At 35.0% G+C, this 8,873-nt stretch overlaps 1 pseudogene across 1 annotated transcript; it reads right to left on the reverse strand.

Annotated features, from left to right (window-relative positions):
- Positions 1 to 541: 541 nt before the first annotated feature.
- On the reverse strand, positions 542 to 8,417 carry LOC143588683 (glycine dehydrogenase (decarboxylating) A, mitochondrial-like; annotated as a pseudogene). The gene is made up of 14 exons (XR_013145150.1): positions 7,199 to 8,417; positions 6,352 to 6,597; positions 5,882 to 5,959; positions 5,675 to 5,775; positions 4,743 to 4,938; positions 4,524 to 4,648; positions 3,268 to 3,567; positions 2,807 to 2,959; positions 2,533 to 2,722; positions 2,309 to 2,386; positions 1,544 to 1,669; positions 1,358 to 1,456; positions 918 to 1,035; positions 542 to 824 (listed from the first exon to the last, which is right to left on the reverse strand). The product of XR_013145150.1 is annotated as a glycine dehydrogenase (decarboxylating) A, mitochondrial-like (transcript).
- Positions 8,418 to 8,873: the final 456 nt, after the last annotated feature.

Consider the following 8,873-nt stretch of genomic DNA (forward strand, 5'->3'; position numbering starts at 1 on the left):
GGCAACGTGCATTAGCATTTACCATCATTCATTTGTGTCACGCTATTGATGCCACAATGATGAGCATATGATGATATGAATTCCCCATCCAGCCGAGGCACATGATCGATCAAACACATTATTATTGCAAGAGAAATGTAACTCAGAAACTCGTTATAATAATTCTCTATAGATCACACATCTAAAGCTTCTAACCAAACTCCATATGTATAATCTAACACTAAATTTGTGACCAAAAGATTACCATATTAATCATATTTCAATTAATAAACTACACCAACTTGACCTACTTGTCAACTTACGTCCTTCCATGTTCACCAACTTGTGAATGCATTTAGGAATAACCAACACCCTCGTGGTTTACAAATTGTCATAAATGTATAATAATTTATAATTATGACGATCGAATCTAAACACGTCTTAACAATTGCAATTTCATTTCGTGTTTTTATATTTCCAGTGAATTTTTCAAATCGACATAACCCCATAGCCCGTGGTTTAATCATCCATCTATATCACATTCCTTTAGGTTTGTTACACCTAAACCGGACTAACAACTTAAATTTGCAAAAACCATTATTAAAGTGGTTGATCATCGATAATAAGGAAATTAACAATATGTATATACACAACTTAAGGTAGGGAAACGAGGAACAAATAAAGCAAGAATACAAAGCCATTTTCTTTTGAAGAAAAACCTCAACTTTGGCTGCCTTAAGCGGTAGCTGCAGCTGCAGCTGCAGCTGCAGCCTTTTCTTCTTCCTCGTGTGCCGGCTGAAGGGTGCAAATGAGGTTCCGATCCCCATACACATTATCTACACGGCCTGTCACATAAAACCAACCAAACCCCAGTTGTTAGTCACAACGAAATACAAAAAGAAAATTAACTTATTTCAAAATATAAAGTGTGAACCGACATGTGGTTGGCCAGAACTTAGCAGACCGAAGCCATGAAGCAGGGTAGGCTGCATATTCCCGGGAGTACGGTTTAGTCCACTTATCAGTCATGAGCACTTGAAGAGGATGAGGAGCTCCCTGCAAATGCCATTTCATGTACAAAAAGTTAAAATCGTAATTTTCTCTCATCTAGTATTTTGATACCTTGGTTATAAATGAGAGAACAGAAAAAACCAAACTGATATAACCAGAAACCGTTGGTTCAGTTATGATTTTTTAGATAACTGATTTTTTATGGTTAGACAATAAAACCAACCTTATTTGCTTAACTAAATATTATGTTATGTAACGAAAAAACGTTGTGTTATAATTTTTCTACAAGTAAAATATTAGTTGTCGCTTGTTCTCATTTATAATTAAAAAGGGTGACAATAATATATTATTTGACCAAACAACCTACCTTGATAACGTTGTTGTTAACATCCGCGTTTCCTTTCTCAATTTCAGCTATTTCTTTTCTAATGGAGATCAAAGCATCACAAAACCTGTCTAACTCTGCCTGCATGATAATGATATTTTTTTATGCATTATACAAAAGTGAGGATAAAAGAATTATAATCTACAAAAGTTTACTTTAGAAGAATACCTTGCTTTCACTTTCTGTAGGTTCAATCATTAGTGTTCCAGGAACAGGCCATGACATTGTCGGACCGTGAAATCCATAATCTATCAGACGTTTAGCAACGTCTTCTGGCTCTATTCCAGCTGTAGCCTAGATTTTGAAAATATAAACATGTTAAACTAGGCTAAGGGTGTGCATGGATCGGTTTAGGTTGGTTTTGAGCTAAAATTAAATTTGGTTTTTGAGTTTTAAAAACCATTCATTTCAGTGTTTTTGGATTTCGCTTTGGGCATGTGCGGTTTTAGCTTTATAGCTTTGATTTTATCATTTGGGCTTGAAACTTTTGGGCGAAAAATTATTGGCTCAAAATAATGAATTATGGACTAAATCTTTTTGTTAATAATTAATTGATTATTATACATTTGGGCTAATAAATATGAGTAACACTGATTATTATATTCTTAAAATTATTTAAAACTAAATACGAAAATCCATAAATTCGGTTCAGGTCAGATTTTTAGGTTTTAACCACACGCAAAACCAAAACAAAAACCGACCCGATATTCAATGAACTCATAAACATATTTTGTATCCATATTTGCTAAAAAACGGTAAAAGAATTATATAAAAACGAAAATAAACTCTTCTTAGTCACATAAATTAAGGTTTTTAATGCAATCTGAGGTGACTTTAACCCATTTGCAGATATACATAGCCCAAATCAATCCACTTAATAACGGGTCAATATTGTGTCACATGTAGATAATGATAGTGGTGAGACAGGATTACCTTTAAGGGTCTCAAATCAACAATAAATTCATGGGCAACGGTTCCATTGACGCCACGGAAAAGAATGGGGTAGTGACTCTGAAAAGTAGTCAAAAAGAAAAAGAAAAAAATATTAATTCATAAGTAGTAATGATTACAGTCAAACTAACACTAATACAAGATACCATCAGAACTCAGTATTAAAGAACAAATATAACAAGAAACTGAAGACAAAGAAAACAAACCTCGAGACGTTTTGTCATATAGTTTGCATTCAAGATGGCTATCTTTGATGCATCTGTAAGTCCCCCGAGATCCCATCATAGCAATGTATGTGTATGATATGGGTAAAATAAGAGCCGATCCCCAGGGTGCTGCAGAAATTGTACCAAGTGGCTCGGCTTTTTCGGGTGCTGGTAACCCTCCGGTCCCGACCTTTAAATCAAACACGAATTAACAAACAAATAGCAAGAGCATGATAACAAAAAGTAATTTAAAACCGATTTATTGGTCGCATACCACGGGATGAGAAGGCAAGTATGGTGCCAAGTGTTTTTTCACACCAATTGGGCCCATTCCGGGCCCACCTCCACCATGCGGGATGCAAAATGTCTTGTGAAGGTTCAGATGACAAACATCAGCACCGATCCACCCGGGACTTGTTAGACCAACCTGCAAAAATTTAACTTATTCAACATCTATGCTTGATAAATCACAGGTTATAGTAATAAAACATAATATATTATATATTTAAATATAGGAACTTATGTGAGATATTTGAATTCAACATATTAAATTATTAGTTAGTAACTTATACGTAATTTCAATCATATCATATCTCAAATACAGTTTTATAATTCCTAAATCTTCATTACTAACTTTTAAATATTTCATTTACTCACCACCTGTAATGCGCGGGTTTCTAACCTAGTTTATAATATTATATCATATGGTCATATTATTAAAGGTTTATGATATACCTGTGCATTCATATTGGCTCCATCCATGTAAACCTGACCTCCATTGTCATGAATAATTTTGCAAATCTCATCAATACCCTCTTCATAAACTCCATGAGTTGAAGGATATGTTACCATTAGAGCAGATAAATTGTCCTTATTTGCTTCGGCAGCCTTTCGTACCTCTTCAATATTAATGTTACCTTTAGCATCGGTTCCAACAGTAATGATTTTCATCCCACACATAGCAGCACTTGCGGGATTTGTTCCGTGTGCTGACACTGGAATGATGCATACATTTCTATGATGATCTCCTCTTGCCTGCAATTGTGATAAAGTAACTTTTCTTAAAAACAACTCAAAACTTGAAAAGAGATCGTGGATGTGTGTTTGAAATTAACTATGCAGCAAATTGCTAATAGCCGAAACAAGCTTTTTTTAATAATATTATTAAAGTATAAAGTAAAAATATGATACAATTATATCAAATTAACTATATAGTAGATTTTATATTTTATTTATTAACAGACTTTATAAGGAAAACAACCATCTAAAATTTTCACAGTTACTTTTTAATAAAATTAACAAAACATGTATTTAACTAGGATAAAATTGAGGGTTAAATATGCAATTTTCAGTTTACCTAAAATAGAATATGTTTAATCGAAACTAACCATAATCAGAATTGCTTTATCTTAAAATGGACTCAAAACTTCACAAGTGAGTGCAGGAAAGTGTTTTTGAAACAGCTTATGTAGAAAATAACTAAATAACCAATACAAACTTTCGTATATATTATTAAAATATAAAGGTAAAAGTTAAAACATGACAATGTATATTTTAGTTCACTATGGGGGTGTTTGGGATACCTTATTTTTATCTCCTTTTAACTTATAACTTATGATAAGTTAAAAAAAGTGTTTGGGTTCCTTGTTATGTGAGAGGGATGTTGATAAGTTAGACATTTGCAACTTATAAGTTATAAGGAGGTAAAAATAAGGAATCCCAAACACCCCCTATAATAATAATTTTTATATTTATTTGTCAACAAATTTTGTAAAAAAACATCTATAATTTTCATAATTAACTTTTTATGCACATTTAACTAGGGTTAAAAAGAGTGTTTTTACTTTTGTTTTCCCTTAAATAATTAACTTTGTTGTAGATAGTATTATAAACTGATTATTCAAATTAACAATAATCAGTGTCACTTTATCTAAAACAACCCATAAAAACCATAAAAGTGGAAGCTAATGTAAAAAAAAGTTGCATCATACCATATGATATGCCCGGATAACCATTAGCCCGGCATACTCTCCAGCAGCACCAGCATTCGGTTGCAAAGAGAAAGAATCAAACCGGTGACCGTACACAGCATATCACCCAAATTCTTAAACATTTCCTGAAAACAAGTACCACAGATAATTGTAAAGGTTAGATCTTTAAATTAGAAAATAATATAACTTTAAATTTAAAGTGAAGGAAGACGTTATTACTTGATATCCTTCGGCCTGATCAATAGGTGCAAACGGATGCATATCTGCAAAGGCAGGCCACGTCACTGGCATCATCTCGGCAGTTGCATTGAGTTTCATTGTACAGGATCCCAATGGAATCATACTGTGACATAATGATAGATCCTTTGACTGCAATTTGCTGATATATCTCAGTAATTCATGCTCTGTGTGGAAGCTAATGAAACAAAAATTAGTTTAAATTTTTAAAATCCATAAAAAGATTTTAGAAAAAATATTCTAGAGGCTTGAATGGATGGGCTGCGTAATGGGTCAAGACGGTATCATATCAAAATGGATTTTTTAGCACGGCTCAAGTTGGACTGGACTGGACTGGACTGGACTGGCAATGGCAAGCACATTGTTTTGACTTTTTTAGTAAATAATGTGTGTAATATATTATCACAATCATAATCAAACCTTTTTTTTATTAACATGAGTACATGACACAAATCAACCCATCTGTAGTAGAAATGTGCAAGAAAACGAAAAAAACCGACGTTTAACCGAAATAACCAAACTCAAACAGAAACCAACAGATTGGTTTTATGTTTCCGAAAAATCCGAACTTGCATGTAACAAAAACGAAAAACTGAACTTACAGGTTTTCATTCTTAATTTTGAATTTTAAATAAATCATTCAAATTTAATAAATAGTGTTACTCAAGTATCTTAATCCAAATGTATAATGATCAATTAATTATTAGGTCCAAAATTTTAGGCCCAAAATGGCAAAACCGAAACGGAACCAAACTCAAACTGAAATTCAAAAATCCCAAAACCGAACGGTTTTCAAAAACTCAAAAACTGAACTTTCAGTTTTTTTTTCGGTTTGACCCCAAAACCGACCCATGTGCACCCCTAGATTGTAGGTAGATGGGTTGAAATTGCCAAAAACTAAGAAAAAAACATACGAGTTAAAAATTGGATGTGTCATAAACGGAGTCTCTCTTACGAGCCCCGAAGGGATGACATCTTGAACCTCTGGTGCAAGAGACGCAGCAGTGAATGGCACCTACATTTTAACAAGAAACTTTAAGCTGTTCCCAACAGAGGATGTATGTATTTATATGTTATATATAATTACAGTATCCATATGAATAATAATATAGTATACTCACCGGTTTCCCCAATGAAAAAACTTTGAACAATGTATCAACGTCTTTAATGGCGGCTGTTTCATCAAATGAGACGGTAATCTAAACGCCAAACAAAAAAGTCAAACAACTTCAAAAATATAAAGTCAACTGTTCGCAAATATTAGAGGTGGCAAGTTGGATTGACCCGAAACACTCTTTGTCCATTTTTTTTAATTCTTTATAAATAAGAAGTGTTTCAAATAGTATCACCAAAATAATATTATTATAGTAAATATCTATTATTTTAATAAAATAATTTTGGGATATGAGTTAAAAATACACTAAAGTAGACTAATTTAAGGTAACCCAATTTGACCTGTTGACTAATTTAAGGTGACCAATTTTACCCGTTGAATACTTTAAGTTGACCAAAATGAACCCATATACAAGTTATCTTTGCCCAAATTAGCCCATTATTTGAACAGCATAATCAACAATAAAAACATGCTTACAGTGTTTTTGTCAACAATACGAAGATTCATCTTGTTTTTAAGAGCTTCTTCAGCTATCGCAGTTGAATCAGCACATGTTATCTTAACCGTGTCAAAAAAGGGAAGATCTTGAACATCTACTGTCCCGAGTTTCTTTAATCCAGCAGCAAATGTTGCAGCAAGTCCATTGACCCGTTGGGCAATTGTTTTTAGGCCTTCGGGTCCATGGTAAATACCATACATAGCAGCCATGTTTGCAAGCAATGCCTACATAATAACAAAATGTTTTAACCACCAAAATTCAAATAACATGTCAAAATTTGAAGTATAAATATGTGGATCCGGGATTTTAGAACAGGGCATACACTATTATAACAAAACTTTCTGAGGGATGCAAATATATAACTTTTTTATATGTTTTTATACACGAAACCAAAATAACCTAACCGTAACTGGAATAACCGATGTAACCCAACCGAACCCAACAAAAACCTGACAGTTTGGTTTTATGTTTTTTATATGACCAATATTTTGGTTCAGTTTTGGCTTTGCATCAACCAAAAACCAGGGAAACACAACCAAACCGATTAAAACCAAACCGGAATGAAAAAAAAGATTTTAAGTGATTTATAAGAAATTTATAAATGATGTGGCCCAAGAGTTTTAGACCCAATTGTGTAATACTTGATTAATCATTAATTTATTTACTAAATAATTTAGGTTCAAATTCATTATCTTGAGCAAAAAAACATTTCGTGGTTTTTACTGCAGCTTCGCTTTGCTTGTTCAAAGAAAATTTGACCCGACGCATAATTTACTTACCCAAACACTAAAACATTGTAGTAATCAAACTCAAGAAAATCAATACCTGAGCGGTACAAATGTTGCTAGTAGCTTTGTCCCTCCTGATATGCTGCTCGCGCGTCTGCATCGCCATCCTCAAAGCAGGCTTCCCAGAAGCATCAACGCTAACACCAATAATCCTCCCCGGCATCATCCTCTTATACTCCTGCGACGTCGCAAGAAACGCAGCGTGCGGACCACCATACCCCATCGGCACCCCAAACCTCTGCGCAGACCCCACCACAATATCCACCCCAAACTCACCGGGCGGCTTCAACACACACAACCCCAACAAATCACTCGCCATAACAACCTTCACCCCATTCGCGTGCGCCACCCGAACAAACTCCCCGTAATCCAACACCTCCCCTTCAGTCCCCGGATACTGCACCAACACCCCGCATACATCGTCCGACGAGTAATCAAACTCCTTCAAATCCGACACCACAACCTCCAACCCGAACCCATCCGCCCGAGTCCTGCACACATCAACCGTCTGCGGGTGACAATTACTTGCAATCAAAAACGTCTTCTTCTTCCCCTTCTGAATATTATTACACATCGCCATGGCCTCGGCCGCCGCAGTCCCCTCGTCCAGCAAGGACGCGTTCGACATAGGCAGGCCCGTTAAATCCGTAATCATGGTTTGGAAATTCAGCAACGACTCGAGCCTCCCCTGCGCAATCTCGGCTTGGTAAGGCGTATACTGAGTATACCAACCCGGGTTTTCCAACACATTTCTTAATATAACCCCAGGCACAAATGTATTGTAATAACCCATACCAATAAAAGACTTAAAGACCTTGTTTTTGGAAGCTAAAACCTTCATATGATGAATCATTTGCGATTCGGTTAAACCCGAATCGAAATGATTGAGTTTCATGGAGTTGATACGGATTGATTTGGGAACAGTGGCGTCTATTAAGCAATCAAGGTTATTAAAGCCTACAGTGTTGGCCATTTGGGTCTGTTGTGATGGGGTGGCTGAGTTATGGCGGCGTGGGAAAGTGTCACTGGGTTTTAAGGATTGGATTGATATGGGTCGGGTTTGCGAACCGAATCGAAGGAAGTGAGGTTGTGATGTAGTGTATGATGAAACTGAAACATACCGGGTTGAAGATAATGCAGCAGCAAGGGGTGATGGGTTTGGTTTGGATTGGGAGATTAGGCGTTTGAGGATGGATTTGGATGCTAGCCTGCGAGCACGATCCATTGTGGATGATTGAAAGATGAGTGTGGAGGTGAAGTTGGATTGGATGAAATGAAGATGAATCACCAACTTCAAGGAAAGAAAAAGGTGTTAAGGTGGAATACAAAGATATGAGGATCTGTTTGTATGGTTTTTTAGTATTTTATTTCATGAGTAATGTGGCCTAGTGGGTTGGCCTAGTGGGTATGGTAAGGGAATATTGTGTTATTGTCATATTTACTTTTTAGTTGTTTAATAAAGAGCAATTATATATTATCAATGCGAGTAACAGCATTCATATTCGATCTCCTATCTTCAAATCCAAAATTATACTAAAAATCACTATATTTTCTATCTTCTTTTAATTAAATAATATTTTTCTTGTACATTTATCATTACTCTTTCTCTTTCTTTCACTCACAACCAGTTTTAATAAATATTATAAAATTATAGGGGGTGAACGGTAACTTTTCAAATATACAGAAAAATCAATGTGTTCACTAAAATATAA

Source organism: Bidens hawaiensis, unplaced genomic scaffold (assembly GCF_021521415.1).
Source record: "Bidens hawaiensis isolate Kalapana, Puna unplaced genomic scaffold, B.hawaiensis_p1.1 tig00036709_1, whole genome shotgun sequence".
Lineage (NCBI taxonomy): Eukaryota > Viridiplantae > Streptophyta > Magnoliopsida > Asterales > Asteraceae > Bidens > Bidens hawaiensis.